At 42.4% G+C, this 17,059-nt stretch overlaps 1 protein-coding gene across 1 annotated transcript in view; it reads right to left on the bottom strand.

Moving 5' to 3' along the window:
* Positions 1-17,059, bottom strand: part of TMEM268 (transmembrane protein 268) — a 184,202-nt gene that overhangs the window by 111,184 nt on the left and 55,959 nt on the right. The window lies entirely within an intron of this gene.

The raw sequence follows: 17,059 nt of genomic DNA, 5'->3' as shown, positions 1-17,059 counted from the left end.
GCACTGTTAGGGCAGAGAGCTGGAACTTTGTTCACAATCTGTATTTCGCACGTTTGTGCCTTCTGGTACTGCACTGTTGGACTGTATTGGTCAATGTATTTTATGATACTGAACTTCTGGGAACTACCAATTTTGGAATGCTTTAGTGAATATCTACTACAAGTTTACATGATTCATTCCATCATTTTGAATAAGAAATGTTATTCTGGTATTGTTTTTAATATATTGTTAATGTGTATGTATATATTTTTTATGACTTTAACTAAAGCAAGGCTAGCATTTTGCATCTTGCAGTCTTTGCACTCCTGAACGTCATACTGTTGTTATCTAAAAGTGTTTGTATTTTAAAAAGATTGGCACATTAGCAACTATGGCTTGAGATTAAGGGTGGGCGGAGCTGGCATAGTGCCTCTATGCATAGCTCCACGGGGTTTGAAAAAACCTCTGTGGAGCTACACATCACTCCGCTCCCTTCCCGCTTACTACCCCCTCCCAAATGCTTTAAAATGATGGCACTTACCTGTATTTCTGCCGGCTCCCCTGCCTTGCTGCTCTCCTTCCTGCTCGTCGCCGCCTGGCGTCCTTCTCTTCATTGAAAAAAACACTACGTTGTACATCTTGCACGTGTGCATGCTTTAATGTGGTTTTCTGATATCTGAAAAAAGTATTTCTTTACTTGATATATATATATGTATATATATATCCAAAACAAAAGGTTGCCCCTGTAAGTCCGGCCGCCCCGGAGTTTTATCATCTAGACAGGAGAGCTGTAGAAGGTAAGTAATTGTTATTTCATGGCTCAACGCATTTCGAGCGACTAGCTCTTGTTCACGAGCACACAACCAAACATCTCCCAGTGAGTATGGACACCTGCTTTTCTTATAAAAGTCCCGCCCCAATGGGCGAATCTTTATTTAAATGCTGTATGCATTGTAGTTTTTGCAAGTCCCAACTTACATATTAAAGCCCCAGTGGGTGGCACCGTCATCGTGATATCAATAAAGTTATTTGTAAATCCCCAGTGGGTACCTGAAAGTCAACTTGGCTTAGCCTGCCGTCATATTTCGACATCTCCGCTAGAAACACTCCGCTCCCTTCATGACAGTGTCGGGCCCTTCCGACACCGATGATCCGCCTCCATGCGGCGGGCCAGACTTGCGGCCGGACAAAGCCGCTATAATCCAAAACAAAAGGTTGCCCCTGTAAGTCCGGCCGCCCCGGAGTGTTGTCATCTAGACAGGAAAGCTGCAGCAGGTAAGTCGTTGCTATTTCATGGCAATTTCTTGGCTCAGCGCACTTCGAGCAACTAACTCTTGTTCACGAGCCCACAACCAAACAGCTCCCAGTAAGTATGGACACCTGCTTTTCTTATAAAAGTCCCGCCCTAATGGGCGTATATTTATTTAAATGCTTTGTAGTTTTTGCAGTCCCAACTTACATATTAAAGCTCCAGTGGGTGGCACCGTCGTCGTGATATCAATAAAGTTATTTGTAAATCCCCAGTGGGTACCTGAAAGTCAACTTTTCTTAGCCTGCCGTCATATTTTGACATCTCCGCTAGAAACACTTCGCTCCTTTCATGACAGTGTCGGACCTTTCCGACACCGAGGATCTGCTTCCATGCGGTGGGCCAGACTTGCGGCTGGACAAAGCCGCTATAATCCAAAACAAAAGGTTGCCCCTGTAAGTCCGGCCGCCCCGGAGTGTTATCCAGGGCACAAGTCCTAAAAAAAGAAGTGGGGGGACGCTGTCACCGGAAGTGACGTCACAACAGGAATCGCATGAAAAGTAGTGGGGGGCCGCTGTCACCGGAAGTGACGTCACAACAGGAATCTCATGAGTATTCATATGCCTTCAGATGACGGGGCATTTCACAGCACTGCTACCCCTGGTCTGTTCCTCGATGTCCTTTGCAACCCCCCCTCCCCCCCACTCCCCCGAGGGGGTGCCCCAGTTGCACAACGAAGTGCTCAAAAGTGCACAAGATACAGAAGGACACACATTCCAAGCGTTAACCGCCAACGCCTGCTCGCTCCGCCTCCCAATCACTCCAGCCTGCACACACCACCGGTGCCTCTTAAAGTCTCCAATTACAAATATTAGGATATCTTTGGTAATTTACGGGAAACTTCCCTCCGACCCGGGCTCTCTGCTCACACAATGCTGTCCAGCTTTTGGGCAGGGGGGGACGGCGTCCACCCGGAAAAACCTGGTAAAATAAGTGGGGGGACGCCGTCCACCCGCGTGGTACCCCGACTCGAGCCCTGGTGTTATCATCTAGACAGGAAAGCTGCAGCAGGTAAGTCGTTGTTATTTCATGGCAATTTCTTGTCTCAACGCGTTTCGAGCGACTAGCTCTTGTTCACAAGCCCACAACCAAACATCTCCCAGTAAGTATGAAAACCTGCTTTTCTTATAAAAGCCCCGCCCCAATTGGCGTATCTTTTTTTAAATGCTGTATGCATTGTGGATTTTGCAGTCCCAATTTACATATTAAAGCCCCAGTGGGTGGCACCATCGTCGTGATATCAATAAAGTTATTTGTAAATCCACAGTGGGGACCTGAAAGTAAACTTGGCTTAGCCTGCCGTCATATTTCGACATCTCCGCTAGAAACACTCTGCTCCTTTAATGACAGTGTTGGACCCTTCCGACACCGAGGATCCGCTTCCATGCGGCGGGCCAGACTTGCGGCCGGACAAAGCCGCTATAACCCAAAACAAAAGGTTGCCCCTGTAAGTCCGGCCGCCCCGGAGTGTTGTCATCTAGACAGGAGAGCTGCAGCAGGTAAGTCGTTGTTATTTCATGGCAATTTCTTGGCTCAACGCGTTTCGAGCGACTAACTCTTGTTCACGAGCCCACAACCAAACAGCTCCCAGTAAGGATGGACACGTGCTTTTCTTATAAAAATCCCGCCCCAATGAGTGTATCTTTATTTAAATGCTGTAGGCATTGTGGTTTTTGCAGTCCCAACTTGGGGTCAAACTCTGCCTGGGGAGGGGAATTGCATGCACCTCTCCCCCTAATCACAATGCCAGGCTCTGGGGGATGGGGTGTCCGAGCCTGAAATTGGCTCAGGAGGTGGCCACGTGCCCCCCTGAAAATAAAGCCAGGCCCCAGGAGATGGGATGACCAGGGCCTAAATGGAGGTGGGCCATGCACCCCCTCCCCTTTTAAAAAAACAATACCTTGGGAGTAGGGCCCCCAGTACCAGATCCTGAGGCCAAACCCCCTACTGAGCTCAGCCTTTGGCTGTGCGCAGAGTGTGTTGGCTGCACGTGGGGATTAAATGTAGGGCCTGGCCACAGGAGGTTAGATTTGCGTATCGTAATTACATTTTACATTACATTAAAAACACTAGAAATTCACTGATAAAAATGAAGGTTAAAGTAACATTACTGTCAGTGACAACATTAACATTTGAAGAAAAAAACACAGATCTTCACCAGTTATAATTAGCAGCACTAACTATAACTTGTGCCCCCGCCATGCACTGCTTATGACCTCACATATGAAATCACCCATGAAATGTTCTATGACATCATTAATGACATCAGTGATGACATCTCAAATGACATCACTGATGACATCATCTAAACTTCTTTTATACACATTGACCTATGAAGAGGTAGACCATTAGAGCTATGAAAGTATATGCAAAATTGCTCAGAATAATATGAAGTGTCTTTACTGCTATCATGCTATCTTCTCATAGGTAAAGCAAGCTTGTGTTATTTGCAACATTGACCCTACATCAAACACTTCATGGGTAGCAGAATTCATGTTGACTGTGAACCACCAATGAAAGGGTAACCTATCCTGCACACGGTGTTCAACCTGTATACAACTGTTCAGGGAAAACTGAGTCCCTCACGATATTCAAGCTCCGTTACATAACTAATGCTCTACTATGGACACTCTTTCCCTATATCATACCCCTGACACTAACTGAACCTACATTGAGAAATAAAGTAGACATAAGTAGAAAAGTGGGTACTGTTAACACTGTTTACACTATAAAGAGCATTTACACTGTACCACACTATTTGCAGACAGTGAAACTCTCAGGAGAAATACGCCATGAGTATTAAAGAGTATCTACTAAGCACAGATGTCATGAGTGATGTCATCAGTGATATCACTGACCATGTCATGAGTGATGTAGTATGTGAGGTCATAAGCAGTGCATTGCGGGGGTGCAAGTTATCATTAGCTCAGCTAACTATAACTGCTGAATTTCTCTGGTTTTGTACCAGTGAAATGTCAGCCTAACTATAGCGTGCGTGTAACCTTTGTTTTTTCCAGTGAATTTCTACGTGTTTTTAAATTCCATTTCCAAACTATAATGCCCCTGTAATCTTTGTTTTTTTTCAGTGAATTTCTAATGTTTTTTAATGGCTAATTCATAACTGTAATGTCCCTTTAACCTTTATATTTTTTTAGGGAATTTCTAAGGTTTTTTAAATTCTATTTCTTAATTGTAACGTCCATTTTTTTAAAGTGAGCCTCTAAGATTTTTGCATTTACTTTCTATAATTGGATATTGTATATTATATACCACTCATTTTTTGGTTTGGTTCGTGTTTATCAGAAAGTACATTATTAACTGGTTTTATATTTAACAATTGTTTGAGTTGGCACAACATTGTCGCATTTACTGTGGAGAATCTGTAATCAGTGAAATTTGAGTCTAAATATTTAGACCTTTAAAAATAATAATTATATTTGCGACTACCGACGTCATTGTGGTGCCGTCGGTAGTTGCAAAGAATGCGTGGTTTGTACAAAGTGTAAAACATATATATAGACACATTCTACAGTTTATTTAACAGTAGAGCTTTATTAGTGTACACTTCAAACTCATATTTTTATAGTTAATTTCCAGAATACTCATCTTCAAAGACTATTTTCTGTTTTCACGGTGACACTGGGCGCCACAATAATATCGGTTGCCTTGGTCACCGTGAATATGTTGCAAAATGACAAAACAAATGCAGACATTCAATAGACACCACCACAAACAAAACTTATAATTGCAAAATGGATTATAACCAACACACTAAAAACATTGCTATCTAAATGACTGTATAATAGCATGTGCACTCTCATAATATCTCTATAACACAGTGCATAACTTTTTCACTCTAATCTATGACTGCATGCATCACTGTATCACTAAGACTCTCATTCTTTGTATAAGTATTTGAGAGGATCTGTGAGACAGTGCATCAGTCTATCAATACTCTGTAATGAAATGTGTGACTTCCTCAGTACATCTATCAGTGGTTGCATTGGTATCACAATGGGTCTGTGATTGGTTGTATAAGTCTCTCATTCAATCTGTGTGTAGGTGCATGAGTGCCTTTGTGCATTTTTAAGTAAGTATATGACTGTCTGACTGGATCTGTGAGTGGATACATGAGTGTCTAAGTGGGTGTCTGAGTGGGTGAGTGAGTGAGTGAGTGAGTGAGTGAGTGAGTGAGTGAGTGAGTGAGTGGGTGCATGGGTCTCTGAGTGCGACTGTGAGTGGGGGCATGAGTCTCTGAGTGTATAACTGACTGGGTGCATAAGTGTCTGAGTGGGTCTATGAGTGGCTGTCCTACTGACTTTATGGGTGTGTGAGTGTCTGAGTGGGTCTGTGCGTGGATATATGAATGTCTAAGTGGATCTGTCAGTGGGTGTGTGAGTGTCTGAATGCGTCTGTGAGTAAGAGTTTAGGTCTCTGAGTGGGTGAATGAATGGGTTCATGCATGAGTGTCTGAGTAGGTCTGTGACTGGGAGGGCAAGTGTCTGCGTGGGTCTGTGAGTGGGTGCATGAGCCATGACTGGATGAGTGAGTGGGTGTGTGTATATCTGAGTGAGTTTGTGAGTGGGTGTGTGAGTTTCTGAGTGTATGAGTGACTAACTGAGTCCATATGTCTCAGAGAGGGTCTGTGACTGCTTGTGGGAGTGATTGTATGGGTGTGAGTGAGTTTACGAGTGTCTCAGTGGATTAATGAGTGTGTGTATGAGTGCCTCAGTGAGTCTGTAAGTACATACATGAGTGTGTGAGTGGGTCTGTAAGTGGGTGCATGAGTCTTTGAGTGGGTCTGTACATGGGGACCGGACTCTCCGAGTGAGTCTGTAAGTGGGTGCATGAGTATCTGAGGGGGTCAAAAAATGCTTTTCCTATGAAAACTAGGTCCTAACTATACCTACCTACTGGCAACCGCTTCTTGACATGATCTGGATCTGTCTAAACAGTAACATGTTTATGTTCAATGGGAAATTATACAGACAGAAACCTGGGACTGGGATGGTCACCTGCTTTGGCCTCAGTTTCACTAATCGTTTCATGGGGTGGTCGGAGGAGCAGGTGTCCAACCTCACCAGACACAGCTGAAGACATGGAACGAGCCATTCTGTGGCTCAATCATGGAATTAAACAAAAAAAAGAGGTTCCTGTAGACACTCAATGATTGATATTACAAATTATTATCAGCGCAATCGCAGTAAAGGGGAGGTACACAGATGTCAGAGAAAGGAATTACTTTTAACAGAGAGTATGTAGAGAAACAAGGTATTTTTATATATTAAATTCACATTTGTAGTCAAATTTCCAGTGCGAAGTTTCCCAAGTGAAAAGTGAAACCTATCAGTATGGAATGTGACTTTTTGTGACATAAAAGCAAGGTTTCAATATTTGTATAGAAACGACCATTCAATGGATACACAATTTACATTAGGAATGTTTCTCACGGGTGACCTTGACAGGGTGTTATGATACCTTTTTCAGACACTGCCCTCTGAACAGGTATTACAACCATACCTTTGGAAATTGTTGATTGCCAGCCCCTTCCCCTCCCCCTCCATAGGGTAAGTTATATACGCCCTCTTTGTTGCCACTTAGTACTCTCTGGTGATAAACATTTCTAATGTATATAATCCTTCTACCCTTTACCTGTACAGTGCCCGGACGGGCCCTATGTGAGTATCCCTTGCTACCCTTCACTACCACAGGTGCTCACCACACCATTGTCAGTCATCCACAGGCATGACACTGATTTTCGTTCAGCTTCCAACTAGATTCTGTCCTTCTCTTACGTTGCTGCCCACTGACGCATTGATTATCAAATTGCAGGTGTCTCTACATTGATAGGTCCTGATGAGACCCCGCATTGCTAGTTGGGTCGAAACGCCGTAGACAACTTGAAGCGAACCAATTCTCAGCCCATATGATTACGCTAGGAGGCTGTCAAGATTGATTGTGTATCCATTGAATGGTTGTTTCTGTACAAATATTGAAACCTTGCTTTTATGTCACAAAAAGTCACATTCCATACTGATAGGTTTCATTTTACACTTGGGGCACTTCGCACTGGAAATGTTACTACAAATGTGAATTTAATATATAAAAATACCTGTTTCTCTACATACTCTGTGTTACATGTCATTTCTTTCTCTGACATCTGTGTACCTCCCCTTTCCTGCGATTGCGATGATAATAATTTGTAAAATCAATCATTGAGTGTCCACAGGAACCTCTGTTTTTTGTCTAATTGTAAGTTCCCTGGTTCCGTGTGAGTAGGGTGTCCCTTGTTTCCTTATACACGATCAATCATGGAATGGCACTGAAAGATCTGCCAGGGAATTTGTGGCCAAACTCAGGAAAAAATACAGAGTTACAACTTTGATTTTTCTTGCACTCTAAGAATAATAAGGTAGAGTTCCTGGGTGCTTTGGTTGAGATCAAAGCAGGGATGCTCACAACTTCTCTTCACAGGAAACAAGAGGCATGTAATATCATACTACATGCCCTCAGAAGTCACCCTGAAACCATGAAGTGGAACATCCCTTTAGGTGAACTACTCAGGGCTCAGAGAAACTGTAGTAGAGAGGAAAGTTACTTGAGGGGAAAGAAGATTATGATGAACAGATTTAGTGAGAGAGGATACCCTGAGTGGTCACTGAAGAAAGCGAAGATTTGGATAAGAAGTATCTCAAGGGATACTTTCCTTTTCCAGAACTCTCAGAGTACGGATACAAATAACAATATGGTCATGAGTTTGATTACTCATTTCAATACTAAAACCAAGGAAGTTGCCAAAAATGTTTTTGAACAAATTGGAGTATAGTTAGAAATGATCCCCACCATTGGTCATACAGTGAACCCAGTATTACATACAGAATAGCGACAAGTTTGAGAGACCTGTTGGTCAGAAGTGATTTCACTGTGAATACTTGTTCTGATCATACCATGAAGGGATTCCATTGATGCCGAAATTGCAAAGCATGCAGATACAGCACCATGAAGAAGAGATTCATTGTACCTTATGGTAGGGCACTAAAATTATTATTCAGTTCCTTACATGTAATGCCCCTTACGTAATTTATATCATAGAATGTCCTTACAGTCAAAGATATGTGGGAAGAACGATACACTCTGTTAGGAAAAGGATTTTAGAGCACAAACAAGTCATAGATAAAGGAGATGGCCACTACACCGTGGCTAGAAAAGTTGAAAAGAAACATTAAAAGGACAGGAGCAAAATATCATTCTTTTCCATTTAACATACTCCTTATAATATTTGAGGGAAGGGATAGGGAACTGAAGCTGAGACAGAAAGAATTGTGCTATATAATTGACCTGGAACCGAAATGCCTGGTGGGTGGAACATCAAGGAGGAATTGAAGGTTCATTTAGTTGATAGCTAATTATCCCGGTTGGTTTTGCTAGGCCTTACTATCTTTGTTTATTCCTTTCATGATTGTGTTTTTAACTTTCCAATTGCTGTATAGCTCTCTTTTTTACTCTTACTGGAGGAAAGGAAGTGAAGCTCTACTGTGGTGTGATATTGTCCATCTGGACAGGAAACCCACCTTACACTTTTCCTCTTCATGCTTGGTTTACTGTCACAAACACCAGTTGTCAGATAAGATAGTTTGAGTTTTTATGCTATTTGTTTGGTTTTTTGTTGTTTTCTAAGATCGAGTGCAGCCGAATGGATAACATTATGAACTCTCTACTATGTATATGATAAAGAAAGGTGGTTCAAATATGCATTATATAAGGGTGGTGTTGGGTTACTCTGGTCTCCAGAGGAATACACTGCTACTTGGGCAGCATTGAGACACACACCTGTGAAGAATACCTTCCCTGATTAGGCCTCTGTAAGACAGAACCGTGTACTGCACGGCCTCCTACTGTAAATGAGAGTATGGATTTGGACATTGAATATAGTGTGTTCTTTTTGCTCTTTTCAGCTACTTGGGCAGCATGATGATGCCCCTTTTTGCAGAAATCTCTCACAGGATAGGTTGTCTTTTGATTACAACTGGTAAACACATGGATGGCTACCGCTGATCAAAGCATGAATTAACATGTTGAACCTTTTATGTTTATCTAACAATATGCGGTGATACTTTGACAGATGATTAGATTTATGTTATGACAATGTATATATTAGTTTGCTGTATTCATGTATTATGTTTATTTCTTTCATAAGTGTACTGAAAAGGGCCACTCAAAGATGACGCCCATCATGTCTTGCATTATATGTTCACTATGTCCTTCTTCTGTGTTCATATTTCTGAGTATGAGAGAGGTAGGATTGGCACTGCTGGTCATGTGATCAAGGCCGTTTGGCTGAAAGGCGTCAACAGAGTTTCATTGCAATAAAATGGTGTTGCGCTCTATTTTCGCTTCGCAGAACGGTTGAATATTTTTCTGGACTCTGATCATTTCAACTGAGCGTCGTTTCTTCAGTTGCTATAAAGCCTCTTGAGTGGACTGGGGGGGGGGGTTCTGAAGGAGCCTGTTAGAACACTTCAGGGCTGTACTGGCAGTAGCGGGCACCCAGGCATTTTCTGCTGGGCCAGATGGGTCGGGGTGGTTTTTGACCCATGTGGGCCAGTATTGTTACTGGAGGACAGTTTTGCAGCAGTGCAATATCAGCCCCCCTGTAACAAAAGTAACAAAAGTGGCAGCAGTAATTGACATTAGCACCCCTCTTCACACCCCCTCCTCCGGGCCGATCGAATTGCTAGGGCTGGTGTCTGTTCCCAGTCTGATCGGTTATATATATAAAAAATAAATAAATGAAAATAAAAAAACAGGGATCCAGTCTATCCAGTGGCCAGACATTTTGATGAAATACATAATGCGAACCCCAAAGACTTGAAATATTACCTGATTGACTCTGTCCCTCCACGGAAAACAGGTGGGGACAGAGAAAAAGCTCTCAGATGGTTAGAAACGTGGTACATCCTCAACCTTGATTCCAAATTTCCGAAAAGTTTGAATGCGACTGAGAAATTACACACATGCTTGTAGATACATAAGAATCGTCGTCTGCAAAACCCTCTTATTTTAATTCACCTGGGAAGAATAGTTTTTTACACTCATTTTACACTATTATATTTTATTAGCACTTTTAAGCTTTGCACTAGCACTAGTTACTTTGCCATTGGTTTTCATGTGAATTATTTATATCAAACTGTACTGTATCTTGTATATTTATTGATTGTACAGTCATGACTATACAAAACTGTTAAATTATGCAATATGCATTTTGGTATTCATACCTGGACATATAAAACTGTTGAATTGCACTAAGGCACTTTGGTATTTATACCTGGACGTTCAAATCTAACAATTGGAGGGTAATCCATAATCAATACTCTCCTTGTCAGTACTGTACAGATTTTATGGTCGTTTTCAATAACATTGGTAAAAAAGTTTTTAACATGATAGTATATATACTTTATATTTCATGTTTTAAATTAACTTGCCGCCAGGTTTTGAATGTATACCATGAAGTCTGTTTTCCATTTCCATGTTTTTAACCTTATTGCACCTTGCACTTTAAGATAATGACTAAAAAAATGTGAAAAAATTGTATAAAAGGTAAACCTCCTCCCGGCTAGCGCGATATGTGATCAAGACCAATGCAGGGTCGAAACACGTAATGGCTGCCGAGGCTTGATGGGCTGTCAATAAAGATTTGATTCCAGCATTCATTTGCGGTCCGTGCTCCATTTTTCACCAACAACTGAATTTTAAATGGAGGGTTGCTGATACAATTACAATACAATTCATATATATATATTTCAAAAACCGCCATCCACGAGGGAAGACAGAGACACGGAGCCAACGCCATCAACATCCACCGCGAGTGACATTGAATCTGAGATCTCCACGGAAGAAACCAACAGCCTTGAGACGACAACACGGCAAGTGAATTTTTTGGAGGAATATCGTCACCTGCGCCGGAGCAGACGGACGACAAAGGAGACTCCGGCGAAGACTGCATCAGGATGGAGGGGACGAGGACGGGGAAGGGGACGAGGAAACGAAGGAATAGAAGAAAGAGAATCCACCAACGATGGGAGGAGAGGCAGAGGAAGGGGCGGCGTAGGAAGCTACAGAACCCGCTCCAGAAGGATGCGATAATGGATATGACAATGGTAAACAAAACTGTCATTAATCTGTCCAATAGGGTTATGACCGACTTGGAAAAAAGGACTCTATGTTTGGGTCTGTCCTTTTGCCCTTCCAGATCTTTTAACTTCACTGAGACCAGGATAGATTTGTTCAAATTTACTAGGAAATTGAAGTTTAAAAAATGGCATGCGCTCAAAAGGTTGGGCAATACCATTGGGACCAAATCTTCCATTCCAAGACGCCACAATGAGATTACCACAGGTGATATGGATGCCCTGAATAATCTCATTGAATTAGAACGTGAAACAACAAGTGTCACTGACACTAACATCCATAATTCCATCAATGCTGACGATAACAGTATTCCTACCACCAGTACTCAGACCCTTATAGAATATGGGGTCACTATGGATGACAGTGCCTTGTCGGGTTTCAAACCGAAATCCACGTTTCTCCCTTCCCTTCCACACGACAACATCGACACGTTCCATGACTGTGTTGCCAAGGCTTTATGTACTTACAGAACTAGAAAAAACAATACCAAACACAACAATCTATCTTTTGGTCAAAGACAAGCTCTCCATGATCTTGCCAATGACTCTAGTGTGGTAGTACGCCCTGCTGACAAGGGTGGCAACGTTGTCATCCTCAGCAGAGACAAGTATGTAGCGGAAGCTCTTAGACAGCTGGATGATTCCAACAGTTATGTCTCTGTTTCCATGGAAACATATAACCGCAGCATCATCGAGTTATGGGACAAACTTCTTGTATGGAAAGACAAAGGGATTCTAGAATGGGAGGAGTACAGATACCTCAAAAACGATCATCCTGTGCTCCCAGTACTATACCTTTTGCCCAAGTTACATAAGAATCCTACTGACCCCCCGGGGCGCCCCATCGTGTCATCGAGAGGTAGTGTTACGGAACATGTCTCCAAATACGTGGACCACTTCCTTAGGGAGTTTGTCATGGCATTACCCAGTTACGTGAGGGATACAAAAGATTTTTTGACTAAGATCCAAGACATCCAGTGGGATGAGAAATTCTTTCTCATCACACTTGATGTGCAATCCCTCTATACAATCATTGATCACAAACAAGGACTGATGGCCTGTGAGCATTTCCTTAATGCAAGACCTCTTAGACTTAGGGAACATAGCAGGATGCTGTTGGGGATGATAGAGTTCTGTCTCTCTAACAACATTTTTCTATTTGACGGTACACTCTACAGGCAAACGGCAGGTACGGCGATGGGATCTTGCTTTGCCCCTAGCTTTGCCAACTTATTTATGGGTCACTGGGAGGAGACCATACTGGCCAAACAGGAGCTTGCCCATCATTTTGCGCATGTCATCAGATGGATGCACTATATTGATGACCTTTTCATTGTCTGGGAGGGTGATGAAGATGAAGCCTTGGTTTTTATCCAATGCCTCAATCAAAATTCCAGCAACATTGTTCTCACAGGACAGGTGAGTAGTACAAGGGCAGAATACCTGGATGTCAAAATTGATATCATTAACAACCAACTGTGTACCACTCTCTTCAGGAAAGCCACTGCTGGCAATAGCATTTTACATGCTTTGAGCAGTCACCCAGAGACCCTTAAATGGAGCATCCCCTTTGGTGAGCTTATGAGGGCAAAAAGAAATTGTAATTCTGAAGAAGCTTATCTTCAAGTGAGTGAGGAGATGTTTGAACGCTTCAGGAACAGAGGCTATCCCAATTGGGTACTCAATAGAGCTAGAGAGAGGGCCAGCGGGATCTCTAGAACTTCTACGTTGGAAAATGAACCCACTCAGACATCTAAGGAGAGTGACGATGTCACGCGTATCATCATGACCTACAACACCAATTCTGATAACATCAAACACATACTGACCAAACACTGGAATGTTCTCACTACTGACAATGTCATTGGTAACAGTATTCCCAAGCGACCAAGTATCACGTACAGGAAGGGGAAGAACATTAGGGACATGTTGGTACGCAGTGATGTGACAAAGTACCCTGACAAACACACACATGGACTTCAGGGATTTTTTCCCTGTGGCCATTGTAAAGCGTGTAAACAGAGCACATTCCTCAAAACGACCACATACAATGGAGTTGATAAGGAGATAGAGCAATTTCTAACATGCAGCACTACATTTGCCATTTATGTGATTGTTTGTCCTTGCAACAAGTGGTATATAGGAAGCACTACCCTCCAAGCCAAAAAACGGGTACTTGAGCATAGTAGAGCCATAACACACAGAGACGAAAAATATCCTGTCGCACGCCACTACAGGGACCACCATTTCTCTGATTCCACCCTACTTAGATACTTCATCTTGGAACAAGTCCTCAGTAATCCAAGGGGAGGAGATAGGGTACTGAGGCTGAGACAAAGGGAATCCAAATACATTGTTGATTTTCAAAGCAAGGACCCTGGCGGTCTCAACCAGGACGAAGAATTAGCCGTACACCTCAGAGAGTGACAATTGGTACACTGTCGCCAGCCTATCTGCATTTGATATGTGTGATGTACTATTAGTTACATTATGTTTTGTCTGTGTAACCAGTATACATTTCTTCCCTTCCTCCCTTCTTCCAATTTTAGAACATGTACTAGAACTGTTAAGATGCAGATTCTTTTGCATCTGTTTTTAACCATGCTTTTTCCTTTGATTTTGTTCATTTCTTTCTAGGAGGAGAGGCAGGGGCCCCAACACTGACACTCACTCTGCACGGGCAGTTTTCTCCCTCTCTCCCCCTTCACTTCACCGAGGTCATCTCCAGTTCTGGATATTTGGGCGTGTGAAAGACTTGGTCCTTCTCCTGGTCAATACGGTTAGCCCCACTTGGGGAACACATACTAAAAAAAAAACCCCTTTTTGCTGATTGTTGTCCATCAATATACCTGTTGACATATGATATCCCGCACATATGGGTTAGATCTCTGCCTCTGACTACCGTTCAATTGTAGTTACATGGGGTGGTTTGTACAAACATGTCATAGGCACTTGCCAGGTATCTTAACATTATGCCTCATACCAGCCAGTACTTACTTTTCACAAGATTTTGTGGTCAATTTGATTGCCATGGCTTATTTGGACAACATGTATATGAAAACATTCATGTTCGAGATGGTTATTTAACCACTCCAAGATGGCTGCTGCATTGGGCTGGTTTTCTGCTACCATGATTTTTTGGTCCATTGTTTGTATTCACAGCCCTCTAACTTTATTTAGTTTGTTTTCACTGTAGCACTGTTATTCACGTGAGCAAGGCTTGTTAGTCGAAACGCGTTGTGAATAAACACCCGTTTGTTCTGCCATCTGTGTTGAACTATTCTGTTCCTGAGAGCGCACGACATCTGAACATTTGGAACATTTAATTTCCGGCGTGCTCCGCCGGCGTGTGCGCCAGCTCTCTCGGGTCCCAGCAATCGGAAGGAGCGTTGTTTTGGAGGTTATATATATATATATATATATATATATATATATATTACCTACTGGCGGTCGCCAGTAGGTAGTTATAGTTAGGACCCTGTTTCCATAGGAAATCCGCAACATTCTATTTTGAATAACTTTGGCGCCGGTCGACGAATCCTCGCGAATTTCTCAAAATAAGTGGGGCGCTACGCTCCGCTCCTACCCTGAAAGTCTCGGGGGGATTCGTCAAGCGGGGGCTGAGATAAAAGGGGGGTCCCAAAACGCGTTTTTCCCATGCATTTTTCCATAGGACCTTTAGACAGGGCTACAGCCCGAACGGCTGAACAGAATTACTAGAAATTGGGCAGAGAGGTAGTCCTGAGGTCAAGGAAGTGCCTTTTGTAGGTTTGGTGTAAATCTGTTCAGTAGATTCTGAGAAAATAGCCTTTAAATCAATATATATATCTGAGCCAGGTTACGGTACGCTTACCGTAAGCTTACCGTACGCGTACGGTGGCGTGCGCGAGCGCGATTCTGATTGGCTGTTACATCTAAGTAAACATTCGAATCGGTCGAAACCAGGAAGCGGCGGCCGCCATTTTCTCTCTCGCACTCTGAGGGGGGGGGGCTGTAAACAAAGGCAAAAAACATATAAAGGGGCTGTTTAGACAGCGCCCATGCACATAGCCATGTTAGTTGAGTCCTCAAAGATCCCCCAAGGCCAAAAACGGTAAATTTTTATTTTTTGAAAATTTCGCCGATTACGCTTACCGTACGCGTACGGTGCGCTTACGCTAAAAAATTTTTTTTAAAAAACACTCTCTGTGCATGGCATATTATTGTCATCACTTACAAATTAAATTTAACAGATTACCTATCACAAGGAAGCGCATAATATGTCCTCCATGTGCGCACGGTGCGTAACGTGGGCACGCGGTGCGCGTAGCGCACTGCGTGCCCACCTTGCGTGTACGGCACTAACTGCGTAAAGTGGGCGCGCGGTGCGCGAAGCGCACCGCGTGCTCACTGTGCGCGCACGGTGCGCGAAGCGCACCGTGCGCGCACGGAACGAACTGCGTTAAGTGGGCGTGCACACCACGAATGGCGTAAAGTAACTTAGCATTTAAAAAAACGTACAAATTCACTGAAAAAACCATAGGTTTCACACACGTTATAGTTAGGAATTAGCATTTAAAAAACCTTGCTAATTCAATGAAAAAACCATAGGTTTCACACATGTTATAGTTAGCTGGAAATTTTACTGATAAAAAACCAATGAAATTCCCCCGTTATAGTTACTGTAGGCAACTATAACTCACGCGACCGCAATCCTCTGCTGATGACATATGTGTCTTTATGAAAAAAAAATATTTGTAATATATGTATAGCTAAAATTTAATGGAAGAAGACATGGGCAAATAAGTGTCTAAATACAGTATTAGCATCAGCAGAGGATTGCGGTCGCGTGAGTTATAGTTGCCTACAGTAACTATAACGGGGGAATTTCATTGGTTTTTTATCAGTAAAATTTCCAGCTAACTATAACATGTGTGAAACCTATGGTTTTTTCATTGAATATATATATATCCAATGTTCTTTGGCTATAGTCTGGTTTCTGATATTTTTCTATGATATTTTTGAAGCACCTTATTTTTTCAAAAACATTCTAGGACTACACCATTCAGCCTCCCGTCCACACACAGAGCTCATGCAATCTCATCTGATGCTTTCAGAAGGCCTCTCCATTCACAATCAGAGTCCAAGGTGATAATAATTCAGAGGCACACCTCTGTACACCTGAAAAAAACTTGTTATTAATTAGCTGCTAATCAAAACTTCTGTGTTCCTCTCTCCCTTTTTCACATTCTGTTCAAGTTAATATATTTTTACTTTAATGATGTCTTATAGCAGTCAGCCTATAGCAAAATGGCGGAGTTCCTGTTTGAGGTCCAAATTCAGTCCTCAGCATCTCAACAATTCTTTTTCCTCAAAATCACTTCTCATTTTGTAGTCATGTTTATGCATTTGGGATTATAATATATGCCATGTGAGAAAAGCGTAAAATGTATTTTAAAATCGATCCAGAAACAAATACCTTTTTGCTGTACAATGCTAATATGAGGTAGGTCCAATTCTCAGTGACGGTCACTTTATAAGAATGTATAAAGCAGCATGTGTACATGCCTTTGGTTTTCATGTGTAAGCACATGAAATCCAATGT

This window comes from Triturus cristatus, chromosome 1_2, assembly GCF_964204655.1.
Source record: "Triturus cristatus chromosome 1_2, aTriCri1.1, whole genome shotgun sequence".
NCBI lineage: Eukaryota > Metazoa > Chordata > Amphibia > Caudata > Salamandridae > Triturus > Triturus cristatus.
This window is presented reverse-complemented; position numbering and strand designations above follow the sequence as displayed.